The 12,531-nt window shown below is 35.4% G+C and overlaps 1 protein-coding gene and 1 long non-coding RNA gene across 3 annotated transcripts in view; one reads left to right on the forward strand and one right to left on the reverse strand.

Annotated features, from left to right (window-relative positions):
- LOC136028958 (uncharacterized) overlaps positions 1 to 12,531 on the forward strand; it is a 25,108-nt gene continuing 12,577 nt past the window's right edge. For both annotated transcript variants that reach the window (XR_010617925.1, XR_010617926.1), the window contains exon 1: positions 1 to 183. This is a non-coding gene — a long non-coding RNA (uncharacterized LOC136028958). The remainder of the gene's footprint in view (positions 184 to 12,531) is intronic.
- Positions 9,866 to 12,531, reverse strand: part of LOC136028955 (thioredoxin-related transmembrane protein 1-like) — a 19,218-nt gene continuing 16,552 nt past the window's right edge. Inside the window, exon 4 of the mRNA XM_065706953.1 lies at positions 9,866 to 10,310. The gene's annotated coding sequence lies outside the window, so the exon portion shown is untranslated. The remainder of the gene's footprint in view (positions 10,311 to 12,531) is intronic.

Raw genomic sequence — 12,531 nt, forward strand, 5'->3', positions numbered from 1 at the left:
CAATTTTTTCTCTGACTCTTGTAACAAGACAGATAAGGAATGGTACATGTTGTCTTTCAATATGAATCACTATATTCCTGAAAGTATTTGGAGAATAATATGGAAACTATTACGTTATGCAGCTCCAAGTCCTAAGTGTATTTCATTTATCCCAAAATGATTGTTTTAAGCATGGCTTTCACAGTAAGTTTGGTTATGTTTAGTTTTATTTTGGTTTTTCTATAATCTTTTATCTTATTTGGTCTAAACCGCCAAGTACCTGAAAATTTACCCCCCCCCCCCTCCTTCATAAGAAGCACGTAGTCCAGAAACTAAAATCATATTCAAATGGTGGAAGATTGAAGTAGACAATAATAGTTGAAGTAATTAAAGCAATACTTGCCGATGGGTGTTAGAGTTCCCCCTCACTGTACCTGAACCCAGCTCTAAATATCTTTCTGCTTACAATTATGATAATATTTATAGCTGTTTATCCCCGTTCTCCATGGATAATATCTAGAAAATGGTTCTAGGCTGATTCCCCCCATGTCGTCAATTCTTCGCGAGATTCCCCTGCAATTTAGTCCCCCCCCCCGTTGGCAACTCCCTGGAAAATCAACCCCCGCCCCCATCTTATGTAAAATTTAGCTCCAAAGCATTACAAAATAATGAATGAAGAAACGAAGGGATTTTGGAATATTCTATCTATTCCAAAATATAGGTTGAATATACTGTTTAGAATATCCTCTAGTATTTGCTTTTGTATTTCTGTTACTTTTTTTCTTTTTTTTAAGCGAGCAAGTTATTTTCTTTAACCTTTATCTTACCCTTCTATGATGAAAATTCAAGAATTAACACAAAAATGAATCCTATAGAATAGTCCACAGGATGTATTTTGCATGTATTTTGGAATAATGGTAAATTATTAAGAAACCGTTTCTTTATAATAACCATTTTGTTCAGCATAGTTGAAAGATCCTAAAACTGTATCTTTGGGGATGTCAAACAACAACGAAGCCCTCAGGACAAGGGATGTAAGTTACGCAATTCGCCAATTGTGTGCATTTAGTATTTGTTACTAGGAAAGAGGCAATATCTGACCCTTAATGTTAGAAAAAAAAACAGCTTTCAGATAATGTTGATTAAAATGCTGAATGAAGTCAAAACACATTATGTACATAATAGTTTTCAAAAGGGCTGTACTCGGGAATGACTGATTGTATTAAGTTGAAACTTACAAGGATTGATGAGAGGAATGATCAGTTGACCAAAGAGGAAATATTTGCACACTACTGCAATTACTTCTCCTACAGCTACTATCAGTACTACTGCTGACCCCTCTTGGCGTAAGCGTCAGTCCTAGGGCTGACGCCTTTATTAAACGGTCAATCTACATTCATTCGTCGTGATTCTTTTCAGCTATCTCTATTATAATGCTCTTTCCTCTTGATATTATGAAAAATAGAAACATTCAGGTTGAAATAATGATTATTTTCAGCTAAGTACAAATGATGTGCTGGTCTTTAGAAGCCATTGGGGGCGTCAGCCCAAATCATCTCAGTTTCTGCTCGTTTTGGGTTTCATTTATCTATTAATGGTGATAGTTGGTAATTTTATGTCAGAAAATTCTGCTGACTTTTGGTTTAATGTAGCTCTTTACTTTCCTTTGGAAAACTTATTTTGCGGAGATTTTTTTTTTCAGTTAATACTACATAGTTCTGTTTTCATTGAAGTCTCAAATTTCCGACTCCCAAAACATTTGCCATGATTTTCAGATCCGTATGTCAACATTATGTCTCGACAAAAAAAAATATTGTAGCTTTAGTAACCCTCATTAGATGGCAGTTTAAAATCAGGAGCCAACAATTAAAAGGAAAGAGGAAAAAAAGGTGAAAGGGTAAATTTTATAGATATTCAGGAATTTTATCAACCATTGAAGCAGGACTTGCCACGAATTTGCCACAATTATATTTCTAGTCATTACGAAAGCTGTTCATAAGTTGTGAAAATGCCACTTCATCCATGTGGCAGCTACAAAACTGATTTTGTCATTCCCAAGACCTATGATTCTAAAAAAGGGTTAGCTAGACTTATCATGTTTATCAACGATCGCCATACAGCGTGAAAAAACGCTTAACTAAAGGCTTGTACAGTAATTATTTAGCATCAACAAGATATTTGGAAGTTTCCCATAATTTGCCTTTTCTACTGACTGAGTCAGTTTCGGTACGCTCATAACAAGGAATACCATAAAAAAAGAAATAAATCTTAGTATCAAGATGAAAAAGAGAAGGAACAGTTCTCTTCTCTTGTTACATGCTGAACAAAGTGTTCTCAGTCTTAATCTCCTTCTTCTTCTTGATTGGATCATTTTGTGGACGCTTTCGCGAAAGTTCATCACCGAATTCAGATTCCGGGGTTTCAACTTCCTTTCAAATTAAGTTACAAAACACCGATGTCACAATAGTCCAGCCATTTTTAATCACAGATAGAAAAAGAAGTTGTAAACCACCGATAATGACCGACAGCGGTTTTATGCCTTGATTAGGGGCATCTTTGTAAGCAAAACAAAAAAGAATGGTCGGTGACTTCAATTGAAATAAGGGAAAATATAAAAATGTTTTCTGATTAGTTCCAGATGCAAAGGCGGAAATTGTACACAGCTAAGTAAACAATGCTTAAGAGTTAGTAAGCAATAAAATAAGTAATAGTGAGTTACTACTAATACTACCAAAAACTCACCACAGCACCAAGCTGCCTGAAGCCAACACAGCTACACACACTCTTCCTCCATCCCAATCTATTCAAAGTCTCCTTCTTTACACCCTCTCAGGATGTTCCCATTTAATTTAAATCTTTCTTTATAACATCCTCGCACGCCAGACGAGGACAACCTGCTTTCCGTTTAGCTAAAAAGGACAGTATTCGGCAATGTGTCATCCTTATTCCGCAGAACGTGCCCTAGCCAGCTCAACCTTTCTTTCATTATAGTCCTAGAAAACGGGATTGAACAATACATTTCGTACAGCCCACTGTTTGAAATACGGTCAGTCAACCGGGTACCCAGAAAAATCATTAGGAAATTCCTGAGGAAAACATCTAGTAAATCTTCATCCACTTGTCGGATCATTCATGCTTCAGAGCCATATTTGACCACTGTCATCACTGTACCTTCAAATATTCTAATATTGGTTTGCAGACTTATTTTCTTATTCTTTCAAACTGTTTTTTAACTGTCCGTCTTTACTAATAATACTACCAAGGTAAATGAAGTTGCCCATCTGAGCAATCTTTCGTTACTCAATTCCACCTTTTCATCTTCACTTATTCCTAGCCTTAGTGACTTAGTCATCTTAACATTAATTTTCGAATCTATTCTAGCACCTTGAACTAGCAAAACCTCAAAATATTCATTCATTTTGCTCAAACTTTCATCTAGGATGCTTAAATCATCAGTATCATTTAAGTCCATGAGAGTTTTTTCTCCCTATTTGATTCTGTGGTCTCCCATTGCCTTTCCTGTGCTTTTTAAGACAAAGTCGATCAAAATGATCCATATAAAGGGGGATAGAACACAACCCCGCTTAACTCCTAATCTAACACAAAAACAGTTGCTAATCCCATTTCCTACCTTCAACAAAGTAGTATTATTCTCGTGCATAGCACTAATCAATTTTAATGTATTTGTCCGGTATACCATACAAGGATAAGACCTTTGCTAAAACTTTTCAATCAAGAGAATCGAACGCTTGCTAATAATCAATAAAACTGAGGACCTAAGGTGTTTGACAACTAAGGCATACATCATGTTCACCGGAAACAAATAATAGGTACACCAACTAGCAAAAGTTGCAAACCCCTCGTCACTGAAGATCATTGTAGCGTAACAGCTGATTATTACTTACAACTCCCCTACATGTCTTGCAATCGGGAACCAAGTTGTTCTTACCATCAATTACACCAGAAACAGATAATAGGTACACCAATCAGCAAAAGTTGCAAACCCCTCATTGCCAAAGATGATTATAAGCTAATAGTCGACTGTTGCTTCAAAGTCCTCTACATATCTCACAATTGGTATTGGCCTATTTTTGGTTTAAGTGTGTACCTTACCACTGAAGTTGTCAACCCCTAGAAACTTTCAAACTGATATATCTCATGATTTAATTTTTGTACCAAAAAATGGATGACATATATTTTGATCAGCTCATCAAGGTCTATCGATTGCCGTTGAAAAAAAAATTCTATCTGTCTTGGTTCAAAAGTTGACTTTTTTGCCGGAGGCCAACTTTCTAACACCACCACTTAAAAAGGAGCAAAGGATAAGCTTTAATTTCATTAGCAATGAGAGAACTTTTAAAGTTTAAGAGGCATATCTGATACCATTTCTCTATTGCAATCGCAAGTAGAAAAAAAGAATGGTAAAGTCAGCTGAAATCACGAACAGAAATGGGTAGAAACAATAGATGGCAGCACTTTCGGACCCGTGGGAAAATCGCACTTTTTTGTTTCTGTAAATTTTCCTATTTATCACTCAAAGAAGATATATTGGCTGTAGGGCCGGGGAACTGCCGCATATATTTAACACTTATAGATTATAGTCCATCTTCAATTTGAAATTGGTGCCTGCCTGCTTGCCTGCTAGAACGGAGCTTTCCACTCGAAAGCAGAAACATGATTTGATGAAACAAAAGCTTTGCTACACAACTTCAGATACTCCTTTCTGACATAGGCTATACAACTCCACTTCACTTCGCACACCATAGGCTCTGGCTCGAGGACAAGCAAAAACCATCCTTTTTGGCCCCAGGCAAAAGTTCTACGGAGCTTTCCAAAATGTAATGTCATATTCATCAATCCGGCCTGAGGTCCACACTTTCCGTAAAAACCGCACAGGTTAGACCCTTACCAGTTTCCAGGAATAAGCTGGGATAGACGGCATAGGAAAAAAAAAAAAACGGGACAAAACCAAAGTGTTGCTCTCGCAACACAATTAAGTACGGCTAAAAAATCCCATGCCTTCTTGAAACCAGAACTTAATTTGCACTTTACTGAAAGCAAAGTAAATTTTAAACGTTTTCAATTTTTTACTCTCATAAATAAAAAAATTATCAAAGTAAACTGACCATCCACGGTTTTTGTTTTTTCAGTAAAGTGTAAATTATGCTCTGGTCTAGAGAAGGCATTGGGGTCATCAACCCTGCTCAAGTTTCTTCTACTTTTGAATTTGACTCGGCTATTTATTCTTATTTCTTTCGTGTTGAGTTTCATTTATTTATTGATAGTGGTTTGTGATAGCTTTACCCTTAGAAGATAGAAATTTCCATGGAGGGGGGGGGGTCAAAAGAAAGCGTGCCGAGGAATCACAAGAACAACGTGAAAACAGGCTTGCGGCTCAAAGAGAAATTAAAAAAATCGTGCCGAGGAATCACACGAGCAACGTGAAAACAGGCTTGCGGCTCAAAGAAAAATTGCCGAAATAAATCAGCTAGTACACTATAACAAAATAGGTAGGGTAGCGATACCCTACCTATCCAACAAATGAATGAAGAAAGCAGAAAATACTCCGTGAAAAGAGTCAAGTCAAAATTTTCCAAGAGAATTGTACGTTTCAAGAGTCTACTTCCTTTCAACAGGACAATGAAACCTATGACTAAGACATAAATAATGTTTTTTAGAAAGCCATACTAGCCATCTATTTTTCTTTAAGAATAAATATTGTCTGACAAATCTTGAAAGTTGGATACATTCTCATTATGAGGAGATATCTTGAAATATTAGAGGCAGTGATGATTTTCTTTTTTTTTAAAGCAGGTATTACAAAAAAAATTGAAGAAAAGGTATTAGTGCCCGAAATTCCAGACTGGTGAATATTCAAGCGAGTTAGAGAAGATATGGAATAACTTCTATAATGTCGATGAATAAAATAGCTGACCTAGCAATTACCGTGACTCGACACTGAAATCGTCTATGCTTTTAAAACAAGTGCTACGGAATTGAACAGCGGAGATTAAGCTTAGTCTTTGTTTTTTTCTTGGCTAGCCATCTTTTTTTTTGCTTCTAAGTAAACATTCTCTTTTTTTTTTTTTTTTAACTGGATGCACGGTTCCAGCATCCAGCACGGTTTTGTGGCTCGCTTTCAATTATACAACAGTTCACATCCCATATTACACAGAAAAATCATTAGGAAATTCCTGAGGAAAACATCTAGTAAATCTTCATCCACTTTTCGGACCATTCATGCTTCAGAGCCATATTTGACCACTGTCATCACTGTACCTTCAAATATTCTAATATTGATTTGCAGACTTATTTTCCTATTCTTTCAAACTGTTTTTTAACTGTGAAATAAAGACCCTAAGCCTTGGCTATTCTACTTCTAAAATCTTCACAACTTCCACCGTATAATACGGTGGAAGGTTGCATGTTGAGCAAATGAGCAAAATGAGCAAAGCACTAGGTATCAGTCAAGGGCCCTGTTGCTATATCAAGCATTGTTAACATTAAAGAGCTACAAAAAGAAATTGAAAAAAACTTGAATTGGCTCTCACTACGTTTGTTACTAAAGAGAACCCGTCCATCAGCAATATGGACACCCCGCCAGAGATATTGAAAAAACATGCACGATTCGTAAGGTGTTCAACTTATGGCGTGCTGACACCTTCCCTCCCCCCACGGCAGAATAAAGTTTAGCATTCTATTTTTCACTGATTTTATTTTCTTTGGCCAAATTGAATGGAAATTTGGCCAAAAATGGTAAATTGAATGGAACTACAATTAGTGTTACCAGGATTGTAGACAGGCAGATACACAGAAGAAATGTCTCAGCCGAAAGCACAGACCAATTTTAAAGAATTAACTTATTCATCTGCTGGATTGAAAGTATAAAACTTTATAGAAGAACGTCTCTTAAAGCACAAGAATATTTTAAAAGGGTTTCACTGTTTGCTTCACACTTATCCACAGAATAGTGAAGAAAGTAAAGAGATGGAAGAGCCATTTTTGAAGTTGATCGAAATTTATGAAGATTTGGAAAACAACACCTTAAACGTTTGATGGCGGAAAGAAAAATTTGGCAAAAATTTCTCTAAAGGAACAAGGCACACCATGTCAATGCAACTGATTTTCTAAATATTTGTGGCAAAGCAATCTCTCCGAACATCCATATCTTACTTAATATTTTAATCACTACAACTGTATCGACCAGCACAACAGAGCGCTCCTTTTACACTTCGGGGAATCAAGACATAAAACGTAAAATCGTATTTAATCTGCTGGGTTTTATCAATCATTCTTATAGTCCCTACTCGAAACTTCCAAAGAGCTAAAATAAACTTTAAGTATGGCCTTAAATTACCGGTTTTTCTGGGGATTTTTGAAGTTTTTTGTTGATTAGCCCGCACTAGACATCACCGCCCTTACTTACGGCAACTTACGTTCATTCTAAGCTTGCTTTCATTCACTCTTTTCATTTTAAGTTTCCTTCTCTTATGGATTTCTGCTTGATTTATCAAAATTATTTTGCTCAAACTAAGTTTATGCAAAATCTTTTGGATTTTACTTTTTGGTTCTCGTTTGGTTTGAACTTTTTGCTTTTTATGCAAAACTTCCTGTTTTCAATAATATAATTCAAAAGAGGCCATTAACCATTTTTATTTAAAGGGCAGGTAATAATCTTGTCAACAGAAAAAAAATCGGCTTATATAATTTAAAATGCATTATGGTGCAAATATTAAATATTAGTGGAGAACACTTTCTTTTTGATTTTTTCAACTTTTATCATGACCACATTTATGGACAAGCAGGGCTTTACCGTATGCAAGGTGCAATACATTAAAACAGATTGGACTAATTGACAGTGTTTTCAGATCGACGCTGTTTTGAGGTAAAGAATTCTCTTTACTTTTTTACTGATACTGATAAATGTCCTTAGAAATGGAGACACAACCTAGGTTTCCCGGTACCCACAGGTATATCTTGTGGAGACAGAAAAGTTATCTATTGCCAAGAGGGTCAGTTTCCAAAAATCAAAGACAGAGAGAACACACAAAAAAAATCAGTTAGTCAGTCAAAGATCGTGCAACACCCTGGTTTCATCTTTGGAGGTAAAGCTATACAGAATATTGATTAATCAAATCTCCTCAAAAATATTTTCGTGGTGGATGGTGAAAAAATATTTTCACCATCCATTCACGCGGTAGATATTCTCGAATGGGTTTGTTCCTTCTGGGCAAGAAAGCATGGTGAAATTATACCTTCTATGGACACAATGCCATCCATCTCAACTATACTTCTCTGCAAATCTTACACAAAGCTTGTTCCCAAAAATGAATGCCCGTGTTCTGCAGAGCTCATAGAAAGCTGTTTATACTCCTCCAAAGGATTAATAATACGGCTTCTAGAGATATAACAGGGTGTCAATGGATATTCTTCTGAGTATCCACCATTCTTACTAGCTATATACTAGTATCACCGTTACGGTAGGTAAAGAAACACCTCACAAGGGATAGTCATTTCCTATGTTTAGACAGCCTGATTGCACTAAAGTCATTATTAAAAAAATACTACTGTTGCCAACAATCTATGAAAAAAGGTTGAGCCTTATATCTCGAATCGGCAAAAAAATTGTTATAAAGGGTATTTTCAATTACAACAGCAGAAATAACTTGTTTCCCAAAGAGCAAGCTTATGAAAAATGTTGTTGCACTTATGCTATGAATAATTAACGCTATAACCTCTTTAGTTCTAGAGTTACTTTCGATTTACAATCAACTCAAAATCTATTATAACCAAATTTTCATGAGTTTTAGAAACCGAAAGCGTTAAGTACAGGTCTCCCCCACAGTCAAAAGTATGACGTCTTTTCAACAATTGACGGTTTAAAAGGCGTTTTATATATTTTTTTGCTAATCTTCAACATTTTGTAAAATGTCATAAAATATATGCCATATTTCCATGACCTTACTGCATAGTTCTTTTGAAGGACGATAAATATTCTTCTTCAATAATTTTATTAGGTTCTTAAAAGTTTCCTCTAGGCTTCTCATACAAGCCTAGATACTCGTGAAAGCGCCCAAAGGTTTTTTGGGGCTAGGATGCTCATCCATAGACCAGAAGCTATCGTCAACGCAAAAGTACTGTATACACTGTTATTTGATTTAAAAATTCAATGCATGAAAACGATGCATTTTCGCGAAAGAAAAGACACAATTTTAGAGATCAGAGCGGGCATAAGTCGAATCCTCTAAGTTAACAATCTTAAACCAAACAGACTAAATTGAATGAAGAAATCCAGCACAAAAAGAAACGGAAAAGGCCATTAATATGAGTTGTGCAACCCTCATTTAACTCCCCAAAACAATTAGTAGCATTGCCTCTTCAATGAATACGCAATATATTTTCAATTGAAATTATTCTTTACCCGATGGTCAATATATTTGAAAGAATGAATTATTTTAGTCATTTTATGATTATTATTACTTCGCCATTAGTAAGCATATAGATACAGTAAACCCCGGTATTGGGGTTTTTGAACAAGCAAGATCCCCTTTCCTACTTTTATCAGGTTCACTCTATATATAAAAAAGTCCTAGCTACATTTTTTAAGTTTAGCATTAATCCGCAAATATAAAATGGCGGGCCCAAAATAGGTCTGTCGAAACTGTTTTTGAAACATAACCACAATATCACTTTTCCTTCATGGCATCCCCTTCTTAAAAGGGGATGCTTAAAGTTGAAAGTATACAATAGTTGTTCGTGTATAGTAAGTGCTCTTCATAAATTGTTTTGATAAACATAGTATGTATTTATTTTAATTTTCTCTATCTTGGTACTCCGTCCCTATGAACTATCCCTAGCTCTAAGAACAACAAGCAGTTTGCAAGAATAGAAAGAAACAATATTTTATTGATTAAATTTATATTAAAATATAAAATAAAAAAATATTGTTGTATGTTGAGTCAGGAAGAGGTTCTTTGGCAGGAGCAGAGGCCACATAATTGCACAGCTTCAATGAGCAGTAAATTCGTTAGGTGAAGGATGAGCAAAAAATTGAAGCAAAATTGATTAAAATTTTTTGAGGGTTCTATTTTTTTAGTAAAAAATAAAAAGGGGAGCAAAAAAAATATATGCGAATTTTACTGAGATTCTATTTAACTTGAGGTTTAGAACCCTTGTTTTTTTTTTTATTTAAACTTTAAAATTATAAGAAACCAGTTCTGCTGCACTGTCTTTTTATGTAAAAATAAGCGTCTATACACAAAAAGACGAATGCAACAGAGAACAGGCTTATACAGAGGGTTCCGAAATTTACTGCCCAGCTACTTCATTATCTAGAAAAGAAAAGAAAAGTCAATCATTTGCAGACACTAGACAATATGTTTTTCCGAACTAAAATATTTATAAAAGGATAAATTTTGAAGACTGGCTAAATACATTACAAGAGCGAAAACCTCAAGATGGTTGCGATGTTTGGTCAAGACCTTTTTTCTTCACATGTAATTATGCTTGCTATTAACAAATCCTTTTAGACTTTCCTGGAACATTTTGTGATATAGGAAAAGCACAGATACAAATGTGTCCCTTAAAACTGAATTAGTCAATACAAGATAAATGCTAAATGTGAAAATGAGCACTACCTAAGGAGGGGCGGGGTAGCATGGATCAGTTTTTGGCGGAAAAGAAATTTTCTGGGCAAAAACTTTCATGGGTAGATAAGGTGTAATTTAAAAAATTTACATTTTCTAAGAGCCCCACGGAGATAAAACCATCGAAAAAGTGATGAAGAACTAATATATTATACAATAAGTATATATATATATATATATATATATATATATATATATATATATATATATATATATATATATATATATATATATATATATACATATATATATATATATATATATATATATATATATATATATATATATATGTAGCTAAGCGTATTTTACTTATTATCAATTCTGGTACCCCTTTTATTGAAATCCAATTTAGTACTCAGGTCTTGGGGGATGGTGAGAAGGGTGGTGAACTGTATGAGAGTCAGGATGGTGTACTACGTGTAACAAGGTCGTAAAAAAGACGCATTTGCACTACCAAGAACGGCTCAGGAGCGACTAAGGCCCAGCGGCCGCCCGGCAACTGTTTTGAGACTAGAATCGCTAACTGATTGCGCATGCAACTTTTGTGTGACCATGGCCTTGAGGAAGTGAGGTCCAACCCACGAGGCAATCCAGATGTTACTGGTTTCCAATCAGTCTAAAACCGGTTCCGAATGAGACCCCAGTCATAGTCACAGTTGCGCTGCAGTGCTGTCCCAGACATTTTCGGGAGCTACCGCGTTGATATTGTCTAATTATTTTGGCTCTCAACATGTCAGACCAGAAATTAAACATGAAAGTAGACTAAAAGTAGACTGATATCATGATTGTCAAAATGGCTAGTATACAATAACTGAGCAGCTAGGAGTTATAAGTTTAAACTTTAAGGAGAAGGTTGAGAAGTAAATCGAACTGAATCATAAGAATAAATGTGCATCCAGGTAGTCAAAAAAGCACATCTCCAATATCTTAGTAATTTCTAAGGGTATTAAGTTGAAACCTTCAATCATTGGTGAGGAGGGTGTCGAACAAAGTCAAAGTATACTATATACACCTAAGTAGTCGAAAGGGCGCGTCTGCAAAATATCAAGAGCGGCTAAGAGTATTTAGTAGACGCTTTCAGAAGATGCAGGGGGAGGATTCTAAACTAAATCGAAAGACACTATGTGCATCCATTTCGTCAAAATGATGAACCTATAATATAACAAGAATTGCTTAAAGTATAAAGCTGAAACCTTCGGTGCATGTTGAGATAAATCCCGAACAAATTGTCAAAAGACAGTATCCGCAACATGTCACGAACAGCTTTTGATATCAAGTTTAACTTTCAAGGAATGATCAGAGAGCAAACTGAATTCAATGATAAGATACTACCTGCATTCAGGTTGAAAAAGGGCATATCAAAAATATCTCAGCAACTTCTTAGGGTATTAAGGCGACTTTCAGATAATTGTACAGATGGTACTGATCAAAATCAAAACGCACTATGTGCATCAAGGTTGCCAAAAAGACATATTGATAGTATCTCAGGAAGTTCCATGGACCATAGTAGAAACTTTCAGGGAATAAACAAACATTGTACAACAAAGTCAAAAGCAACTGTGAACATAAAGGTAAAAAAAAAGGCACATTTATCAAACAGTTCGTGGTAACGAACTGTAGTAAGGAGCGACTCGGCTCAATAGTAAACGAAACTCTAAAAAACGGAATTTTGATGCTAAAAGATACATAAAAAGAATCGAATTTTTATGCTGATTCTAGATATATAAGTTTTATCAAATTTAATCTTTGTCATCAAAAGTTACGAGCCTGAGAAAATTTGCCTTATTTTGGAAAATAGGGGGAAACACCCCCTAAAAGTCATAGAATGCGCCCAACCCTGAGAAAATGTTAGAGCCCCCATGGTAAGAAGTAGGGAGCATCCTCTCTCTCTTCAAATGAAGGAGAC

The sequence above is a fragment of the Artemia franciscana genome, chromosome 7, assembly GCF_032884065.1.
Source record: "Artemia franciscana chromosome 7, ASM3288406v1, whole genome shotgun sequence".
NCBI lineage: Eukaryota > Metazoa > Arthropoda > Branchiopoda > Anostraca > Artemiidae > Artemia > Artemia franciscana.